The 22,997-nt window shown below is 37.1% G+C and overlaps 1 pseudogene; it reads left to right on the top strand.

Moving 5' to 3' along the window:
* The window catches only part of LOC127227825 (transducin-like enhancer protein 4), a 123,739-nt pseudogene that overhangs the window by 3,224 nt on the left and 97,518 nt on the right, over positions 1 to 22,997 (top strand).

Below are 22,997 nucleotides of genomic sequence, written 5' to 3'. Positions count from 1 at the left end.
AGTCAGTAATATTCATATACTTTGAAAAGAAAATTCTCTATTTTGTGATTTTCCTATTTTACAAAGTAGACAATTCTGAAAGTAGAATTTGTCATTTATACCTATATTTTAAAAGACCAGGAATGAAGGTCAGTTTTTTTGCATGTGGTTCTTCATGTTCAATAGTTTCCTAACTTTTAATTATTTACAATGTTATTCTTAAACCAAATTACATATTAAACTTTGCTATACTTTTAAAAGCCATATGAGAAATTAAAAATGTATATTTTCTTTTTTTAAAGAGTTGCCTTACATATTTCAGGCATCAAAAATCTGTCTTACAAATGAACTTTCCTTGGAAAATATTAATGAAATTATAAATTCTGTGACACCTTCATTGGTTCACTATGAAAGAATAGAGAATGAGTGAGCTGGGAGGATCAAAATGAAATCTACAGAGCTATAAAAGAAATTGATGTAAAATCCTTGTACTCGTCCCCAGAGGCTACTTAGTTGGGTCTCACCAGGAACTCTAGCTTTGACTTCCAAAATTTGTACAGAGTAAATGAACCTGATAGGAGAATGTGATTAATGTTTAACCCTGGGTCTTGAAATCTAGTAATTAGTTTGGGATTGCAGGGGAAGAAAGCACTGATAGGTTTATATGACTACTACAGCTACTACAGGCTTTTGTTGTGTGTGTGTGTGTGTGTGTGTGTGTGTGTGTGTGTGTGTGTGTGTGTTTTTTTAAGAGACTTAATGAAATGATCTGTGTATAGGTATATAAAATACTGCTTGGCAATGGTAATTCCTTCAGGAAGCATTTCTCTGAAGTCATCTCATGCAGGACATGCAGGACTTTGGTACTTGTCAACCATTTAGAATATATACATGTATATTTACCTGCTGAGAAAGAGGTGATAGACAACTCTTTGCTTTTCATGTCTTATTTATTTGTTTGTGGTCAGGTTGTTGTATGTACCTTCTGAGATTAAAAAGAACGAGATGACCACCTGTCATCAGCTGTAGGAATTCTTTTTGACAGTTGTTTACCACATGGCCAGATGGTACCTATATTAGTAGTTCCTTAAAAGACAACTCTTACACAGTAAGGGTAGTCAGACAGTATTTGGAAAAATAAAGTTGCAAAAAAAAAAAAAAAAAATGCACATTATTTACATTGAAGACTGTATTTCAAGTTTTGTCTTACTGTGTATGCTATTTGGTTATGCTTATGTTAGCATATTATATATACGTGTTGTAGTTTGAATGTCACATTTAAATTTTTATTTTAGGATCTTTGCCATTTCTGTTTAGGTTAGTAATACAAATACTGCCTAAGCAAAATGTATCCAGTTTATGGGTGGATTCCCTTTAACTCTGTCTCACAGGAATACAATTATCTGCTTTCATAGTTTGGATATCTTTTTATTTCTTGGTTTTTATGAACTCTCCCCAAATTAGTTTTTCTTTAAAGAATGGAGTAGATTAATGCCCCTCTATTTCTTCCTTTCTGTTCTTTGCCTTACCCTGACCACTTAGCTTCTGGATATTAATGTGCTATCTATACCCTTGTAGCTATAGCTATACGTGTTTCTTATTTTAGTGTTGGTAGTATATGTGAGATCCCTTAATTTTATACATTTTATATGACTATAAATTTTGCCATCTTCCTGTCCAGCTGGCCTCAAGTGCCATCCATTTAAAATTGAGAAGAAGTACACTTTGCCTTTTCCCCTTCTTGCTTTTGAATTCAATCATATCAAGAATCCCCAGGGCAGTTTATCACATTATGAAATACAGACAGCCCTGCAAACCACCTACTTATTATATTTTCTTTCTTTTTCCCCCTTAAGCACAGAGGCATATCTGTCTTTATTTGTTTTCCTAGGCAGACAGCCTTAGTTTCTCTTAGCTTCTCTTCCAGATGCACCCGCTGGATACCCTTGTAATGGAAAGCAGCAATAATGCAAGGAAGTTGCCCTGAGGCATAATTGGGCCTATTTCTCAAGATCGGTTTAGGCTTATTCACTTATTAGATTTGTGTCTCAAGGGTTCAAGAGTAGGAGTCCCAGGAGACCTCAGAAGTACCTTAGTAATTGGTGGCCCTGATATTTGAAACCTTTGTGAATCCTTTTTTTTTTTTTTTTTTTTTTTTTGTTAATATTCCTGTGTTCCTATTCATTTTGGCTACAGCTAGGCACAGAGATTCTTTTAGGGAAATTTCTCACTGGGACAGAAAAATTAAGATTTTGAAGGAGCCACGAATCTGTGACTTAGCAAGTGGATAAAAGGATGCTTATATGAAGCAATGGTAAAAAGGGAGGGGTCCCCATTCTCCTCCTCCTGTTTGGTGATGTTCATCATCAGTTGCCCTGGGTTGATTCTGATGGAGAACCATAAAATGAAACCTATGGGGAATTTGTCATTCTGAAATGAAAGCTAATGTAATTAGTACCAATTAAAGTACATTTAGTAAATTGGATTTAATCTTAATTAAGCCTGCTTAATGTTGCCAATTTTTAACAATTATGTTTGAGAACATAATTAATTTAAATTTTGGTAACTGAGTAAATAGCATTAGTCTGGTAAAATTAGTAGAATTTTTTTTTTAGGGGAACTCAGTGGCATGACATGGAATTGGAGCATAAAATATGAATGTAATTTTTGGTAATCTTTAAGAAGAATTGATACAGCTGAACAGATGAAACTGGGAAAAACACCCAGAAAAGTTCGAGTGTTGCAGGCCACAGGGGGAATTAATACTTTTCCATTGTCTTCAGTTTTAGTGTGAAAATGGGTTTGATAATTAGGACCTGGTTAGAAATGGCTTCAAAATGGGTTTTTTTTAAAAATGAAAGAAGGTTGATTCTTTGAGAATTTCCTTGTCTGCAGGTTTTTGTTTTTTTTTTTTTTTTTTTTTTTTTGCTTTGCTTTGCTTTAGATTGGATAGTTGGACTAGGGTTCTTGTTGCTTTCTTCTGCTCCTTCTTTATGTAGTATGGCTTTGGTTGGGTCAGTAACCCTGGGCAGATGCATTTGATATCACTATTAGATGCTGCTTGTTTGAATCATTTGCCTGCAATGCTATAACTGAAGAATTCCTTTCTAATGGAATCAGATTCTGTCTGTTGCCACTCTGAAATGTGGCTATTGGATGTAGATTAGGACCCATCGATGTGTAAATTCAGCCTGTGGAAATGAAATAGGTGAGCGTGCTGTGATGTGAAAGGGGGGTGGGGGAATAAGAATCACAATGTCTTCAGTGTTTTATAATTTGAAGATCTCTTTTTAAAATTTATTTGCTTAGTACTTGAATTTTAAAAATCAGAAAACCTTTGGAATCTGATACCTAAAATCTAAAAGTGAAACTTGCACAATTATATGAAAAGTGTCATGTGTGCATATTCTTGCATGTAATTTTTTTCCCTCTTAAAGCAACACAATTCTTATTTCTTTTCAAGCCATGCAAATGTCATTACAGGACTTGGGCCACAACTATTTGAGTGCTGCTAAAATATTAATTGAATAGAAATGAAAGGCCTTGCCAACTGATAGGATATCATAATCATAGCCTCTTTGGTCAATGGTAAATGATGATAAATGACATTAGGAACCTTTTAGCAAACTGTAATAACTACAAGGAGGGAAGCAGTATGGATTTGCATTATATCTGATACCCTCTAGTACCAAGTGGATTGCCAATACTGCTTGTTTAGCATTTTCTAAGGGCAATAGGATATTGATTTCTGACTTACAAGGAACAGCTCTATTTTCACCATTGAAAAGTATTGCAGGTTGTTAAGGAGAAATTGACTTGAAGAGGCCGACTGCTGCCCATCATGGAGCAAATAAAGCAAAACTGCCGAAGCATGGTGGAGCAGCGAGACGGGCCCTCAGCAATTTGTTGCTATTAATTTACCATGCTCGACAGCAAATCAATCGGCATCTACTTCATCTGCTGGAGAAAATGCTGTCCAGGGCAGATAAAAGGCTCGGCATGGTACAGAGAATAGACTGGCTTGGCCAAAAGGAGGCTGCAGTTAATGTGTAAATAAGTGAAATCAAGGCCACTGTTGCAGAGGAAGCAGTTGTTAATTAGGTTGGTGCCTTTTAGTGAACTATTTTAGAAAGCAGCCTAGGATTTGGAGAATAAGGAGAGATTTAGTGAGGTTGAAGTAATATATGACTGGCTTGACATTCCAGTCTTGAGTGCACTTGATTCTAGGATGCAGTCAATTTATTTGGGGGACAGTGCTAGCAGTAGAAGTTAATTTATTTAAAGTTCTGCTCAGAGCAGATTTCTCAAGATAACTTTGTGGGGGGTATTACCAGTTTCTTACATCTTATATTTGTTTTGATTGGAAAAAATGCTTGGAGAAGCAGGTGTCTGAGTATGTAGATAAAATAAAATTTTTAAATTGTGGCTTTTCTGAAATGAGTATGGTTAAACTCTTACATATGTGTAAAAGCAAAGCATTATCAAAAGTGAGGTATTTTATTTGAAAATAAATAGTAAGCCAACGAAAATTTTGCTTACAGAACTTTCTTCTGTTTTACACCCATTACAAAATAATCTAGAATGAACAAGGGTGGATATTACCAGACTGGGAGATTTTAAAGAGGTATGCAAGTAAAATTTTGATGCTGTGCATAAACTCCAGGAGAAAGGAAGAGAATAGGAGCTCATGTTTGTTCTTGTTTTAAGATCACTGATAGTGTTTTTGGTTGTGTTTTCTCTTTGATTTGGATGTTTTGGGGTGGGGACCAAATTTATCAGTGTGGTAAATCTAAATGTATGTAAATTTAAAATTATTTTCCCCAAATTGCCAGAGGATCTAGCATTGTGGCCATTAATACCAGGTGGCAACTTCTTAGGCCAGAACCTGTAAACTGATTTTGCTCAGTAAGAGGTTCCAGAAGGTGAAATTTAACCAGTGAGGGTGTGTTTGTGTGTTAAGGGGGCTATTTTCTGAATCCTGTGGATTTCTCCTTTTTTTTTTTTCTTTTTTTATGTTAGATTTTCTTGGTTTTGAGGCACCATTAGGAAAGTAATCCATAGATTTTTTGTTTGTTTGTTTGTTTTGTTTTGTTTTTTCTTCACCTCAAGTAATTGTGGAGGTAGAATTGAGAGTTTCCTTCCATTGGAAGTGAACATTTATTATATATCTGGCATATGCTTACCAAAGATCTGGGCATTCTGCCAAAATTCTTTAATTCTTATAAAGATCCTAAGAAAAGGATTATGTCCAATCAAAGGGTGATTAAGCAGGGTCAGATCTGCACATGGTGATATAGTAATAGGCAGTAGGTTGGAATGATTGTCTGGGAGGCTGCCCTGTTAGGAAATGAATTGGCCACAAGTTAGAGATTCAGGCCCAAGCTCCTTGCTGGAATAGAGACTTTCCTGGCTGCTAGAATAGTCTTTGATTTTGCCCTTGAGCCCCTGAACTTTTTACTTCCACCCAGAACCCCTTGAGGAGTCTCTGCAGCTGTGTGGAGTTCAAGGCTGAAACTATTCAGGATGGGCTCTCTGTCCTGCAGGCTGCCTTAGTTGGTGAGAGGTCCAGGGTAGCTTTACCCTGGTCTCCCACTTGTCAGCAAGGAGAGCTACTTGATGTTTCTTGTAAGGAAGTTTTGTCTTCTCCCCAGGCAGCCTGTTTCTTGTTTATTTATGGAGGGTTCTTCTGTTTAATTTATCTTTTCCTGTGGCTTCTTAGACTGTCTGAAGACAAGGGGACTGTTTGTTAATCATCACCTTGGGGTTTTTGAAGGGGGAAGCTGGGAGAGGAAAATGTGATGTTTTGTGGCCTCTTTGTTGTTCAGAAAGAGATTCTTAGATGCAGGAAATCACACACAACTCGAACTTTTAAATGAAGGCAGATGTTTTGCTTTTCCTGTTGAATTTCTTTGTAACCTTCAAAGGCATATTTCTTACTCACTGCCCCTCAATCTCTGCTTCCTATTGTTTATTTTACTTACCATTTTGATTGGCAAATTTGTTTGCATTTAGGCAGTGTAGCTCTGAGCTGTGTTGGAATAATGAGCTAGACAAGAATGAACTGCATCTTAGATGCTTCTTCAGTCTAAGTGAAGGAAGGCTCATTTGCTACATTTTTCATTTACTTTTCCTAGAAGTTTACTTTTTTCTTTGTCCTACAGAACACCTAAAGGGAGTTGGTAATTATATGTTAAACATTTGTTCTTTTGTATTTGCTTTTAATGGGAAACTTTTATTGCCTTTCATAGTTGGTAGCCTGGGTTCTGACTTTGGTATAATAATGTTTTTTCCTGGCTAGAGAGGGAAAAAGATAATGTGATTTCCAAAAGGTACTTTTCTTTATCATTCTTCATACCATCTTTTAAAAAGTCTAGAGGCAGAGGCACACAAATTTTCATCAGTTTCAGGTAGTGAATTTCAGGACAGACTGAGCTACATAGTGGGACACTGACTCTAATAATAATAATAATAATAATAATAATAATAATAATAATAATAATAATAATAGTGCTGGAGAGATGGCACAGTGGTTAAGAGTGCTTACTGTTCTTGCAGTGAACTGGAGTTCTTTGCCAAACACCCACATCAAGCAGCTCACAACTACCTATAACTCCAGCTCCAGGGGATATGACCCCATCTTCTAGCCTCTGGTTATCTGCACTTACTTATATGTGCACACACATGCACACACACATACGATTGAAATTTTTTTTTAAAAAATGGGGAAAAAAGAAATTCTATTCCATTCTGGTAATGGAGACCTGCTAGTAGTCTAATACAGGCCAAGATTACATTTTTGTAAACAGGTCTATTGGAAAGAAGCAGGAGACAGCACATTTAGGCATGGACACTGATTTACACTGATGATGACAGCTTGTAAGGTTTAGGACTTGTTCGAAGTCTGTACACTGAAGACAGATTATGAAATTATTAGACTAAGGGGGAAGGCCTTAGAAGTTTTAGTCAAATGAAAGGTAGAGCTATTTTGACTTTGACTTAGTAACAGCTGTCAGTGGGAGTTGCTTTATGTCTATAAAGAGGGATTTAGCTGGCTTTCATCACCACAAATCTATATAGCCCCTCTGTTTTCATTGGAATTGACCCATAGCACTGATGCCAGGCTCTTGCTATTTCTATATCATAGAGCCAATACTTATCTTCAGAGAGCTGTAGTGTGTAACCTGTATTCCATCCAGGAGGACAGATAGATGGACATAGTATAGATTTTCTTAGCTGGTTTGTCAAAGAAACAGAGTGGTACAGCTCCAGGACACCTTTTAGGTACTCTGTTCTAGGAGATGGGTTATCTTGTGATCTTTGGGCGACAATTTTTGCTCATAAATATACAAGTATTTGTGTTGTGTAGGGGAATCTGCATCTCAGAACAAAGGCATAACTTCTTTCCATCCAGCATTTGTAACTAGTCTTTGTCCTGCCAGCTCCCAAATAATGACATGGAGGCTTTTTATTAATTTATGAAAGCTTGGCCTATAGCTAAGGCTTATTCCTAACTAACTCTTACGACTTAAATTAACTCCTTTGTATTAATGTAAGTTCTGCCACATGGCACATGGCTGTTACCTCTCCTCCTGCATATCCTGTTTGCTCTTTGCTTCCCTTCTTCCCAGAGTTCTCTCTCTGCTCTGAGGTCCCTCCTGCCTAGCTATTGGCTGTTCAATTTTTTATTACACCAATCACAGCAATACTTTTTCACACAATGTACAACTATCCCACCAGAAGTTTTGGCTGGCTCTAAGGCGTCCCGAATTCTGCAGGGCCCTCCCTTTTAACCGTGGTCACCTAGGCAAGTTAGATGATGGGAGGGAAACTGGCAATGATTCTTTGACTCTGCTGCTTGTTTCTTTTCAGACAGGGTCTCACTGTTGCCTAGATCGTACTTGAATTCTTAATCCCCCAGTCTCAGGCTTCTGAATGCTGAGGTTATAGGTGGGAGCCTCCACACCTTGTTTTCTTCTTATTTTTCAACTCCATATTCTACTTCTGAAGGTCTGTAGGTTCTTTTAGTTGCAAGTCTGAGGAAGGCCTGTAAATATAACTGGAAAGAACAGTGCTGTTGGAAATTAAAAACACTAGTACTGTGTGACACCTTTCTTTGCAGAGAGCTTAAGGCATTTTACGTGTTGCCCCAGTCTTCCTGATGTTCCCATAAAGCAGGTAGCAAGCTTGGATCTCTTTATTTAAGTAGCTTCTGTCAGTAATGTGCCCTACAGTTTGCCAAGCAGTGTCATTCCTCTGGCCTCCTTTAACAGATGACACTAAAGCTTAAGGGCTTAAGAGACTAGCCTAGTGTGACAGTCAGGAAGGATCAGCGCATGGGTGGGGATACCAGAGTTCATAAAGGTCAGTGAATAGGCCTGAGGTCATATAGGAGAGCTGGTGGCTGAAGGGGAAATAGAAACTTTCTTAACTTCCCTCCTAGAGTTCTCATTATTGGCCAGACCATTTTCAAATAAGTAATATGTTTGTTTCTGTGGTGTTCTTGGCTTTCTGCAACAAGAGAAGTAAGATAGTGCGTGCAGGTGGCAGCCCATGAGTCTTACACTGTCATCTTTAGTGAGAGATTTGATCTGTGTGCTTGTGCCTGAAGTTCAACTGTTCCCCCTTCCCTCCACCCTTCAGTGTCAGTGCCCTGCCTGGGAGTCTGGGATCAGCAAATTGAAATCTAAAGCTAAGATCCACTTTTAGCAAAGTGTTTAATCAAACTGGCTGCTCCCTCATTCCTGAACCATGCCACACAAACAGGCTGTTCTAGGCACACACTTGTTTATTGCCAGTTTCCCCTTCCTAGCTACCATGTAAGCTCCACTTTTAGTATTGCTTTCTGCAGCACACCTGATACTGAGAGTGTGCTGGTGCTCATGGGGTAGTTGGTAAAGGAGAGAACACTTGGATTTGAATAGTAGACAAGCCTGTGTGCGATAGTATTTTTTCACGGTATATTTGAGTTGCAGGATAGACAACCAGTGCTGAACTTACTAGTGAAGTTTGTAGGAAAATGACATGTACAAAGAGGAAGTGAAAACAGCTGAACTTGGGGTGCAGGAATAGGAACAGTTGTATTTTCAGTAGAATATATTTTGGTATGTTCAGTGTTGTAAAGTTGAAAATAGGAATCATTTCTAACTGAATTTAAAATTCACTTTAGACACTATTCATACTAATCAGTATATATTTGAAGAGTTCTGCTAGTAACAACTCCTTGTACATGTGGCTGGAAATGTATTGATATTGAATATACTGTGCTGTGTTTAGCTAACTTTCTATCAAGTCTTGTAGTTCTTTTAGAGGCCTGGGGAACTTTGGAGATGATGATAGTGTTTGGAGGTGGCATAGTGTTGTTGAAAGAATAACAATTCTAATAGTAAGCAAGTTTCCATAGTTTATTGTGCAGGTGATCTTTAGTTCTTTTCCTGGCAACCTTATGCAGTTACAGCATTAGTATTATAATTTTGGCTTTACAACATGTGACAAGTCAGAGATGTATAGAGTGTTTAAATAACTGCAATAGGATCCGCCAGCCACTTTTGGTTTAGGCAAGTACTCTGTGACAGCTACCCTCAGCTTGGAAAGTTTCTCATAAAATTTTCTTTTAGATTTTTAAATTCATATTTGCCTACTAATTCAAGAAATGTTTGTTTATATAGTACTTCATTTTTTGCAAGATTTTCCCCCATCTCTCGTTCAAGCCTCATCAGTGACAAAATTATCACCATCTTGTCCATGAGTAAACTAAAATACAAACATTAGGTAACAAAGTTCCATAGTTAATAAGTAAATGGTTCAGAGTGTTTTAATTCTCTTAGGATCAGTGTTCAGGCTAAAGTAATGTTCATGCTAATTTAGAGCAGCTATTGTTAAGTCTGCAAACTAAAATGTACAAGAGCTGATTTAAAGTGGCTAGGTTTTATATATATTTTTTTGTTTTGGTGTTACTGTTTAGATTTCAAAATTGTATGAATTACAATGTGATTTGTAATAATTTCTTCCTAGGATAAATGTGAAAGGGAATATATAGGAGTTTATTATTGGTTGTATATAGCTCTTGCAATTACTTCTGAAGTCAGTGTAGATGTCTCTAGCTGAGGTTTATCTCATGGCACGTGGTTCCCGGGAAGGATGTGGCTGACAGGGAGCTGGACAGCTCAGATCCTTGGAGCTTTTGTGCTTGTTCCATCAGGGATCTTTACTCAGGAAAGGTTTGGCCTATTTAACTTGGTTAAGAGTGAATTTATCATTTTAAAAAAATTGATTAATGGTAAATAAAATAATAGAGAAGTGTTTAATATTGGCTTTAGGATTCACAAACTTAGTAGAAATCAACTTCTTTCATTAACATTATAATATTTATTGCTATGCCCCTGGCACTTAATTCTTGAAACCCAGCAAAGGAAACAAATGAGTAGTGTATAATGGAATAGCTAAGAGAATGGCTAAACTTTTTACTTTTTGTGTATATTCCACAGCACCTCTCAGAATGAATATCAAGTACCCATATTTTCTTGTTTCTGAGCTGTTAGATGAGCAAAAAAGGACTCAGATGGCCAATGAGAGGTTAGAATATCCTAGTTCTGTCAAAAGTCTGAGTCTGGTGACTGGTAGTTAAAAAAGTAGGTTTGGACATAATACTTGCTTACCTAATGGGCAAGGCTTGGATCCAGCTCTTATTACTACAAAGAAAATGATAGAGAGGATAGAATTGGTTGATTATCTTCTGTCATTAATTTTTTTGTTTTAAAACTTATTTTATGTGAGTGTTTTGCCTGCATATGTCTATGTACCATGTGCATGAAGTACACAACAGAGGTGGTGAGGATGTCATATTCCTTAGAAATGGAGTTCCAGATGGTTTTGAGCTACCACGTGGGTCCTAGGAATTGTTATCTGGGTGATGTAGGATGTCCTTCTGTATGTTGTGAATATGTGTTGTTTTATTGGTTGGTAAATAAAGTTGTTTTGGCCAGTGGCCACGCAGATTATAGCTATGTGGAAAATCCAAACAGTTACAGATAAAATAAGGCGGATTGTGGAGATGCCATGTAGCCGCCAGGGAAGGGAAGCAAGATGTTTGGTAACAAGCAATGAACCTCATGGTAAAACATACAATAATAGAAATGGGTTAATTTAATTGTTAGAGCTAGTCAGTAATATACCTGAGCCATTGATCAAACAATTACAATTAATAATAAGCCTTAGAGTGGTTATTTGGGAACTGACAGGCGGGACGAGAAACCTCCAATGATATCTGGGTCCTCTGGAATAGTGCTCTTAATTACTGAGCCATCTCTCCAGCCCCTAAGTTATCTTTTAATTATGTACTGTATGATGCCATTTCAGAAAGTTAAGGTTTAAGATAATGTTAAATAAGAGGAACTACAACCCCTAAGTTATCTTTTAATCTTTTAATTCTGTATTGTATGATGTCATTTCAGAAAGTTAAGGTTTAAGATAATGTTAATAAGAGGAAATACAATTGTTTTTATTTGCTTGTGATTTTGGAAGAAACACTGTCAACAATGTTAGGATATTGTATTCAGTTGTAATAATTATTTGTTGACAGTGATTCATGATCTAGAACCATCTACTATGCTATGGACTGTTTTGTTTAAACTTTATTGAACAGTTAAAGGCCACATCATAACAGTCCTTTTTCTAAGACAACAGTTTTATAGAGTGACTATGTTATAGTTAGAGAGATTTTCATTGCGCATTATTGATCATAAATCCAGGTTGTCTGAGTACCCTCATGAGTATGCAGCGGTTTATTCCAATGTCTTAGTTTAGTTCTCCCCTTCTTGAGGAAGGGGTCATGATATCCTCCTTGCACTTAAACCAAGATAATAAGGGATGTGTAGTTGGTAGGTTGCAGGGTTAGTATTTGGGTCCTAGAAATCTGGCTTCAGAGCTCAACTCTGAACCACCGGCAATGCCTGCATCTTAAGTAAACCTTTCCATATGAGTTTTTTTTGTTTTTTGTTTTTCGCACCTGGTAGACTGCTGTTTTGTTCTATATACAACTAGCTTGAATGTTACAAGTGATAGAGAATCTGATGAGGGTCTTTGTCTGTCTGTCTGTCTATCTATCTACCTACCTACCTACCTACCTATCATCTATCTTTCTATTTATACATCCAATATCCAAGCAAGTGTGCTAAATTAGTGGATCTACCTTATTTCTTCCTTCTCCTCCCTCCCTCCTTCCCTCCCTTCTTCCCTCCCCTCTCTTTTTTTCTTTAAGATTCTGTAACTGGTTTTATGATCACAGGGTGTGGATATTTTTAATACTTTTCTTCTTTTGAAGTTTGAGATTTCTAGCAAAATAAAGCATAGTGCCTTCTCTTTTTTTTCTTTTTTCTTGTTTTTTTTCCTTTTAAATACATGAGAATGGCTAGATGACTGCAAAACTTTTGAGTGTCTATCTGGAGTGAGGATGGGATGGGATTCTTGGCACTTATATGTTAATTGTATGCCCTGACCTCTAAGGGAGTATTTGCTGATATGGAGAGAAAAATGGGACTCAACAAAAAGTTCAGGAACTTCTACTCCAGAATAGGAGTCTCAAACCAAGGCCTTTCTCCAGGAGACATTTGGTGGTATCTGATGGTAATTGAGGTTGCCACAATTTAGTGGTACGACTGGCTTCTAGATGGTGGAGGTTGGATACTGCTAGTATCATGCAGTGCATATGACAGGCCCTACGACAAAGGGTATCCACACTAAAATTTCAGTAGTATTAGGGTTAAGATATGTTTGGGCACATTATGATTTCTTTAAGTAAGAGATAGGTCAAGAATCAGCTTTGAATGACTAGTGAAGAGTCCTTCAAATTCTACTTGTCTTGAGTCTTTTTCTTTTCCCTATTCCACGGAGTTGATGGGAGTTTATAAGTTTTGAATGGAGATGTTATATTACATGATCTTTTGTAATCACTGTTTTCCTAAGAAAGGAAGGTAATAAAATCCTTTCAAGAGTAGAGACCTTCTTCAGCTTCTTGTTGGATTCTTGATTTCTATCAAGAAACCTCCAGATGGTCATTGTGTTGCTGTTATGCAAGATGGAATGTTTTTTCATTGATAGCACTAGAATTACCATTACCCTTTTTAGGTTAGTTTTCAGAAAGATTGATTTTTCAGTCATTCCAGTAATTCTCTTGGGATGCCAGCCTGGGTAGTACCAAGATATATATTGTAAATTGGGCCAGCTAAGAAACCGGTAGACCCCTTTGCTTAGTTTGCCCTAGCAGAGGGATTAGGACACATCTTGCTGCAAAATAGCTTTTTTATTGTTTCACTGATGTTCTGCTTAGGGTAAAGTACATTATAGTTGACTTTGTCCAGTCCTAATGAAATGAAATGGAATCCTGAGTTTTTTCTATAAATAATTAAATCTAAAACATGGTGAATGTCAATGTCACACAAAACTAGAGTTATCTGAAAGGAGGGAACCTCAACTGAGAAAATGCCTCCATAAGATCTGGCTATAGGGCATTTCTTTGTTAGTGATTGATGGAAAAGGGCCCAGCCCATTGTGGATGGTGCCACCCTTGGGCTGGTGATCTGGGTTCTATAAGAAAGCTGGACAAGCCATGATGAGCAAGCCAGTAGGCAATGTCCTTCCATGGCCTCTTCATCAGCTCTTGCCTACATGGTCTACCCTGATTGCCTTCTTACCCTTTCTGCTTTGATGATAACCTGCTGTGTGGAACTGTGAGTGAAATGGACCCTTTTCTCTCTTAAGTTGCCTTTGGTCATGGTGTTTCATCATGGCAATAGTAACGATAACATTGAGCTCGAGAGGTGTCGCCCCACCCTCCACAGGGTTTCTCTGTGTATCCTTGGTTGTCCTGGAACTTCCTCTGTAGACCAGGATGGCCTGCAACTCAGATATCCATCTGTCTCCCAAGTGTTGAGGTCATAGGCATGCACTGCCTGGCAAACTCGTGAGCATTTTACTTTTTTTCTGTCCTGTAAATTCCACTGTATTGTGCTATGAATATGGGAGACTTAAATTACACTTGACCTAAAATGGCCAGTAAAAACTAACAATTTCACAGTTACTTTATTGTTTTATTTATATTTTTTATTATTTATCTATTTATTTTGTGGATATAGAGGTATGAGGTATATGCTTATTTAGGGTTCTCAAATTTTCAAAATACCTTAAGTAAAAAGGCCTCTTCTGGGTTGTGTATAGAATGAACCCTGCAGTTCTAACAGGAGTGGTAAATTTGGATCGAGCTGGGTCACAAATAGTAGCACATTTCTGTATAAAATCCTCATTTCCAAATAATTGCTCTAGCTGGTCTGGTAAGGTTCTGCTTTTAACTAGCTAGAAGTGAAATGGATAGAATTTTTTTATTACTTTAAGCAAGAGTTTGAAGGATTTTTGTTTGTTTGTTTCAGTTGGAGATGTGATTTGGTAAAATAGCGCATATCCCTGCCTGTAAATTGTACTTCTCAGTCCCCTGCTTTCTTTGGTATTTGACATTCCTTACTGTTACTGTTTCCTTTTTATTTATTTGAAGGTTCACTGTTACTTACATGTGACTATGCCATCCTCCTGGATACCTCAAAGCATATCTTGATACTTAAAATACGTAACAAAATATTGACTGTGTAGGTTATTGCTGTATTGCCTTGCTTAGGGAATACTCAGAAATCATCTTTATAAATTGACATAGTTAGCTTCTTAAATCCAAAAGTCTAGGATTGAATTTGTAAAAGTTAAGTTTGTAACTTACAAACATGAAAAAAAACCTCGCTTTATAGGGTTACATTATTTCTTGGTTGGAAGAATTATTTGGTAAGAGATTATAGTCCTGGGTACATCAAAGATATGATAGCTTTTTATATTTTTTCAAACAACAGTTACTTAGCCTCATACTGCCACTTAGATGGTGCTTTGAGACCTAGAAGTAAGACGGCTTACCTTAGAAAATTCTATCTTTTCTCTTGGATCAATGTAAACAGTACAATGGAGATACTTGTGATAGAAAATGTGGAGGAGGTCATCTTTGTGGTCTGGGGCTATTAGGGTGCTGTTATGGAATGTGGTAGATGAATTTTAAGGAGCAAAACCCCTTAAGCAGGGGAATAGAATGGTAAAGATTCTAAGTGGGAGTCACAGAATCGAGAATGTTCTGTGCCTGTTCAGGCTGTGGTTAGCTTTTCCAATGATAGACAAGAGAGTGGTAAGAGTTGGTTAAGGATGTGTTTATTATTGAAGGTCTCACATGCTAGAAAGAGTGCTTGGACTGTTGAAGGAAAAATAAAGAGACAGTCACATGAAAACCCAGGACCACATCTATTTTGTTAGTATGCTGTTCTCTGCACCTAGCTTAGGGTCCAAGAGTAAACATCAGTAAATGTTGATTGTAGCCATGTGAATAGAGAGACAGCATTGAAGAGGTTGGGTTGATAGAGGAGTGGTAGTAAGAGGAGAAAGGAGGGAATGTGGTATAGTAGTCAAGGTTATGGTAGAACTTTGCAGAAGGACCCAAGACACTGTCCTCTACAAGGTGGGAAAAGCATGGGACATTATTAACAGAGAGATATTAATGGGGAAAAACAAGTGTCAGATGTATTGCAGTATGAGTGCTTAGGAAGAAGGTGTGAAAGGAAGGAAGAATTTGTTTTGAATTTCTCGAAGTGCTGAGTCTGCTCTTGTGTAGGCTTCCAGGATTCTACTGTTAGTGCTTGTATTCTATACCCAGACCACAAAAGTATTAGCTAGGCAATCCTTTGTGGACAGTGGTTTGGGAAATATTTCCTTTTAAGGAAAGCATTTGGCCACTGGGTGACTTTATAAGTTTCTGTGAATCATTTTTTTTTTTTTTTGGGTGATTGTTGACATAATTATTGTATTGATAGAATAAATTTTAAATAATTTCAGTTTTAACTTTTTCCTCTTTAGAGAGATTCTCTAAATTCTTTATCAGCCATTGAAATTTATATGTTTTATTTCTTATGTTTTGTTTTAATTCTGATGTCCTTTGACTAACAACCTTGGATAGGTGAGTAATTCCTTTTTCTGTTGTGAGGATTTTAGTAAATATGAAGCTGAGTCTAAATTCATTTGCAGAATTACTATGTTTCAAAAGAAATAATTATTTCTGATTTTTATTATATTCCTGATTAGTTAAATTATAATAAGCATAAATTATTTGTGTCCGTTTAACCCCTCCCCTCAATATGGGCCATGCATTACGTTTTAAAGTGTTACTGTATCCTTTGATAGTTATTAAGGTCAAGCTTCTGTAGTTGAGTGAAAATTTAACAGTTATAATAAGAAAAGTTGAATACACATGAAATTAGGAAGCCCATAGAGAACATTTTGGTAAACCAAAATATTGCTTGATGGCATGAAGCCACAGATCTAGTCCGACGTGGAAGTGGGGTGTGGTTTTACTGCTCTGTCATGTAGTCTGTTGTAACTGTCAGAAACATACGTTGCTTTTTGGGGTGTGGATGTCTTCTCCAAATCTGACCACAGCTTTACAATTCTATCAATACCACATAGAGCTAGTGTTAATTTGGGGCCAATTGAATGTAATGACATAGAAATGTTTTCCTGTGTATGCTGAGCTCTATCCTTCTGGATGCTTTCTACAAATACAGTAATGTCTTCATTCTTTTCAGTCTATGTTAGATTGAGTTCTTTAAAGATAGGGCTTATATTCTTTCCTTTTGCTATAGAAAGTAATATTAAAGGAAATTATATATTAACAGGATTTCAACAAGCTAACAAAGGTTTCTGCGGACCAGGCAAAGGCCGAAGACCAGGACTATGCATTCTCCCACTATACACCGACAGATGAGCCTATGTTCCTTGGTGAATTCACAAGTTAGGTTTCAGACATGAATACCTGAAATAGTGTGTTAGAGTTTATAGGAGGATGTGCATAGTTCATATGTAAGTGCTAGACCCTTTTGTGTAAGGGGCTTGAAACCTGTAAATATTGGTTCCCTAGAGGTCCTAGAGGCACTTCCTTGTGGATTTTTGCTTTGTATATATGTAGGTTGGTGATGAGATTCCTGACCCAATGACCCAAAGGTGTGGTTTTTCATTTTTTCCCCCACTTCTTTGTTCACTAAGACCCTCTACTAAACTGTCACTTCCAAATACCCTTTTTATTTTGGTATATTTCTCAGATTGACCTGTAAATTCTTAGAATCATTTTGGGGTAAGTAATTAGAAAAAAAAAAAAAAAAAGAATCATTTTGGAGGATTTATTAAGTATAAGTTAATGCACACCAATTTAGAAGTATATTTTATTGCAGAAGTTCAAACATACTTATATATTCATGCTAGTTCCAATATCCAGGCTATTCTAATCTTAAATTTCATGTTATTTTCAATGTCTCATAGTATTCAGTAAGAAAATACTGTTTATGATTTGTGGTTCAACCCTAGCCTAGTGAGCAGTGAGATCTAGTAGACTCCTGAATGACTTTACTCACTTGGTTCTTAAGTAGTATTCTAGCTGTGGCCATTTAACTTCTGTAAGTCAAGAAGGAAGGTAAGAAATGTTCAATTTCTTAAGGCTGTGTTGGAGAAGCTTGCTGCCATGAAGACACATAAACTAATATTTAAGGTTGAAGAAGTTACAGTTTTGGATTGAGGACTGTTACTGTGGTGTAGAGTTACCCAGAGCATGCTCCATGGACTGTATGTAGCAGCTCTGTGGACATTTGATAAAACTGGGCAATGAGATAAGGAACTTGTACTGGAATATAAGTGAACATGCAACTTCTTTTATGGTCAGTATCTTTATCATTAAAACGAAAACAAGAAAAACCCAACCACATGAATTAAACAGTAACTGATTTACATCCTGGCCCTAAACCTCTTTATTGTCCTGCTAACCAGGAGTGTGGGGGTTTCTTCTTCCCCCCACTTTTTAATCCATCTACTCAATGAAAAGAACATGTCTATAACTCTTTTATTCTGTAGTCCTAAATTTTAGGACCATGTTATCATCAGAGAAATTTTAAAATCTATCCCAACACTCCCTTCTGCACCCGGGAGCTGCTGTTCCTCCTTACTGCTATGTATAAGTTTTACTGCACCCAGGGCAGATATCTGTTTACTGAGAAAACAGAAGAGAGATCCTTTGTCAGTAGCAGAATATAAATACTAAGAATGTCTTTTCTGGGTCATAGTGCACCAAAATGGAGAGACAGCAAATTTTCTGGAGCTGGCCTGTGACCTCACTCCTAGTCAGTTGAGGAAGCGCTTGTCTTTCTGTTTGCTATTATTGTACCAGTGAATCTGAATCTTCTGCTACCTTAGATTTTTCCTTAGACTCCTGAGCTCTACATCCCTTCCCTATATAAATTAGTGATGGATACTTTCTTAATTGAGAATTGAAAGAACCCCGAGCTTCAATCAATATCTAACAATATAGCCACACAATTTATTATACTACCTAATAGTTCTGTTCTAAAGCAACTATTTTCCTTAAAGGATTTTATTCATACACCAATCTGCATAGGTACTCTGCCAATCATATCTGGGGCAACTCTTCTCATTTCAAAGTTGTGGAAATGGAGTTTGGAATCGCTTGAGAGTTTACTTAGTCATGGATCAGCTACATTACTAATTAGAAAATCACTTGCAGATCTGGGAATTCATAGCTGATGATTTATATCTGCTGTGTTTTCAGAATGTTGTATAGTCACTTTAGGCTGAGTTGTTCCCATTCCTTTCCATAACTATTCTGCAAAACAAACCTTGACACAAACCTTTGATTTCCCTGCCTTGATATTTATTTACATTCAGGCTTTTTTTTTTTTTTTGTTTTGTTTTTTTGTTTTATAGACTCCTTCTGTTGTCCAAATCCAGTCCAGCTACACATGACTCTCTCCATGCAATGTGTATCCTTGCCTTATTGTCACTCTGGTTACCATTATTATCCATTAGACCTTTGTGTCACAGACACTGTTGGCTTGCTTCTTGACTGTCTTTACTAGTAACCTTTGCTGTCTCTTTCTGGTCATGTTTTATCTGCCAGCATTCTCAGTATGGCCTGCTCTCCTCTCTGATGTTTTATTTGCCTTCCTTTTTGTTGTCTTTCTCCTTTGAGTGTCTCATAGGTACTTAAACCCAACGTGTTTCCAAAAGTTATCCTCCCCCACAAGCCTGCTTGAGGTCTGGTGAGCTTAAGAAGTCAACTAACCTGTCTACCCAGTTTCTGCAGGCAGGAAGTAATCAGAGGGAGGACCAGATCTCTGCATTTCCTTCTTACTCATTAGCTACACTATGCATCCAGACCACAGGTTTTCTAGAATCTACCCCCTGTTATTCCTGCTTAGCATTTCTTTCTCTCTGGCTATCTTTTTGATTATTTCTTTTTAACACTTTACTGTTCTTATCTTAAAATAGGTACAAGAGTCAAACTCTTACATTGCTCTGAGCATTAAGTGACATTCCCTGCACAAAACTGGCTCTCTTTGTTAGGATGATTAGTGTATCCTGATGCAGCTCTCCTTGCCATCAGATTTAGGATCACTCTTGTGAGTACAGCAATGTCTAAGTGGTCTTAACCTGGTGGGAACAGACCTAGCCCCTAGGCTGTCTAAACCACTTCTAGCCACATCTGCTGCCACCACTTTTCCTGTGCTATGAATGTGCTAGGCTGGTGTGGCAGGCTTCCCCTTTTAGACTGATATTTTCTTGCCCTGCCTTCTATCTTCGTCTTTCAGACATGGAATTTGAAAGAATAGTAGAAAATTATTAAAGATTGAGGACTTAACTATGTTTCACATAAGGGATCTTTTCCCCCACTATTCTTAACCTTTTCCTCCCAGAGTGGGAGATTGAACCCTGGGCTCTGCCTGTGATAGACAAAAACACATTACCAGTTAAATAAACTGTATGACCCAAGCTCTCTTTCTGTTTTATATCCTGGAACTTAAGATGTTCCTGCTTCAGCCTCATTAGTACCTGAGACTACAGGCCTGCACCACTAGGCCTGACTTTTTGTGTTTGTTTCTGTTTGATCTTCCTTGCTGGACTGTAACCACCTCATGGGGTCAGAGCCTTCTGCATCCACTACACTGTGTGCCACAGCTGCTAACTCAGAGTGAAAGCCAATATCTGAAATCATATTGTTTCATTTCTTATGTTAGGGGTGCTTTGAGAATTTTGTTCTTGCTCTAAATTATCTTTTAATGTTCATTTTTCTCTTGTAGTATGTTTAATGTTTACTATCTCTCTCTTTTTTTTTTTTCCATAGCCATCCAAATGTAATCTGTGGCAAGAAGAGGGCTAGAACCCTAAAGATATTGAGATATATTAACATTCTTATAATTTGCTACCACTTTCCTAGAAATGTTCCTGGTAGATATTTGCTACTTACCAAGTTAAATTCAAGCTTTGGAGTATGGCATTGAAGGCCTACCTGACCAGATCACACTAGACAGACTGCTTCTGCATCCCTTTCCATTGACTTTTACTGCGTGTATTCTGTATTCTAACATAATAGTTTTAGTTTCAGTCCTACCTGTATGTTATAGAATTACCCAGAGAATTTTAAAATGGAGCACTGGTTCCCGGATCTTACTCTTGGAGTTTTTGAGCTAATATATCTAGGGTGAGGTCTGGTTTGTGAAATCGCTAACCAGCTGTTTCCTGAGAATATTGTCTGTTGGAGGGCTTTTAGGGTTCCATAGTCAAGGATGTTTCAGTAATATTGCTTTTTGTGTATTTCATTCCAAAGATATTAAACTAATACTGACAATTGAGATGTCTGATAGGGAAGAAAGCTGTTTAATTTTGTTTAGGCAGAGTGAGTCCATGTGCTCAGAGAGCATTTTGTATGTACTTGTTAATAACTTGTGCAAGGTGTGGTGTAGAAACTGCTTTGAGAGATGGTATTATCAGCCATGTTTCAACTTTGAAATCACTTCCTTTGGTCCTTTCTTGATTAACTTACCCAAACCAGACTCCCTCTTATCCTAGGATTGTCTTCTTTATAGATAACTTTAAATACCTGAAATTATATTTTGTATGTCTATGTACTTGTCTTTGTCTCCACCCCTATGTTTGAACTTCAGGACAGCAGGGATTGTCTTATTCACTTCACTCATGTCTCCACTCAGCACCTAAGCGTTCTGGTAATAGTAAGTAGGCAGTTAATAACTACTTGTTGAATGAATAAAAAGGCAGTAATTTATTCATGGTTTAGGCCTTTACTAAGGTGCATGTGTTTAACTATCATAAATCTCATGCATGCTGTAATTTAAAAATAACTTGAAATACAGTCAGTCCTCTATGTGCATGGTTCCATTTATGTGTGTTCAGCCAACTACAGATTCAGTGTATTTGGGAGAAATGTGTCTGTACTAACCACATGTTTATCCATCATTATTTACTAAACAATAAAAGTGCATTAAAGCTATTTATATTGTATTTACATTCTGTTTGGTGTTATAGCAAGAGGGTACATGTGGGTTCTACTCAAATACATTTTATGAATAATATGCATCTTTAGATTTGATATCTGTGGAGGTTCTCACAAATCTCTCATGGACAAGGATGACTGTGCATTCTAAAAGTAACTTAGATTATAGAAGCACTAATAGACAATAGTTTTTACCTTTGCTTTTCTCAACTTACCTTGTGGAGTATTGAAAAAATACATACATATACACACCACATAAAAGTCTCTAGAACCCAGATTACTTGGCATATTTGTGGGTTTTATGGTTACTTGGACAAGGTGCATCTCAATTTGTTGAATGAGACTTCCTTTTTGCTGCTTAAGTTTTGGGCCAGTATGTTTTAGATGGCTTCCCCAGGGGAGAAGGGATTGATCACCCTAGCATGAATTGTTGAAAGAAGCTTGGATGAGGAGTTAGTGAGTGAGAGTTCCTTTTGGGTAGAACACAATACTCCAACAAAAAGAACAAAAATTAGGCAAGATATTTTTTTGTTGACAAAATTTTTTTCTAATTTTTAAAACATTGAACAAGAGCATATTCAAACAGGTTTGTCAAGTACATCAAGGAGCTTGTTTGGGTACCAGAAAATAGAATTCTAAGTTAGTTTACCTGTGATCGATGTTCAAGGCTCATGCAACAAGCATCACTGCAGCATTTCTTGGAAGTATTGTGCTGCAGCTGTGTCCATGGTTCCTCCAGCCTGGCTCTCATAGTCTATTTTTTTGAACAGTGTTTTAATAGATATGAAGTGAATATACTGTATCATGTGTAGTTCCCAGGACCCACTGCACATTGAATTATTAGGAGCTGTTCTTTTACTTCCTATGAGCCCTGTGATGCTGCAGCATGACTAAGGCCTTTCTATGGACTGTTGTAACCAAACTGATTTATTTTAGGTAATATTCTAGAATTTATTCTGAACTGTGAATACAAAATACTCTCCTAGTGTATCCTTTAGCAGATGTGCTGAATGCCAAAGGCTCAGTTGATCAGTAATCTGCTGCAAGCAATATTAGAAGGAGGCTAAGCTACATCTGCATTCTGTTTCTAAATAATCTTTTAAATCACATATCCTGCCAAGAATTCAGAATGGAAACTTTAATCTTGACTCACAATTCAGAAGTCATCCAGAATGAATTTGCATTTTTCCTGTCCAGTGAGACTATATGTCTTATTCTTTTTAAATGACATGACCTCCTAAATGTCAGAAAAGATACGTGCCAGAAAGGCAGACAAACCAAATTATAATGTGAGTAGGTCTTGTAGATGGACAGTCCTTTATGTTTGGTACATTGATGTGTTCTAGCTCTTCCATAACAGTTTTTGCATGCCTTCCGATATATTAAATGTCATTGATGGCTTCAAATAGTTGAAATTTCAGGTAATAAGAGGGAGCATAAAGACATTATAAAAGATTATGCTAGTGTTGAGAGGAAAATAAATTCTCAGGAATATAGCCATAGGTGTAGAAGTATTTTTAAAAAAAAGAAGAATACGATAAAGGTCTAACCTAACCAGGGTATTGTCCAACCTTTTGGCACTGAAACATGATTTTAT

The sequence above is a fragment of the Phodopus roborovskii genome, unplaced genomic scaffold, assembly GCF_943737965.1.
Source record: "Phodopus roborovskii unplaced genomic scaffold, PHOROB, whole genome shotgun sequence".
NCBI classification, from domain to species: Eukaryota; Metazoa; Chordata; class Mammalia; order Rodentia; family Cricetidae; genus Phodopus; species Phodopus roborovskii.
This window is presented reverse-complemented; position numbering and strand designations above follow the sequence as displayed.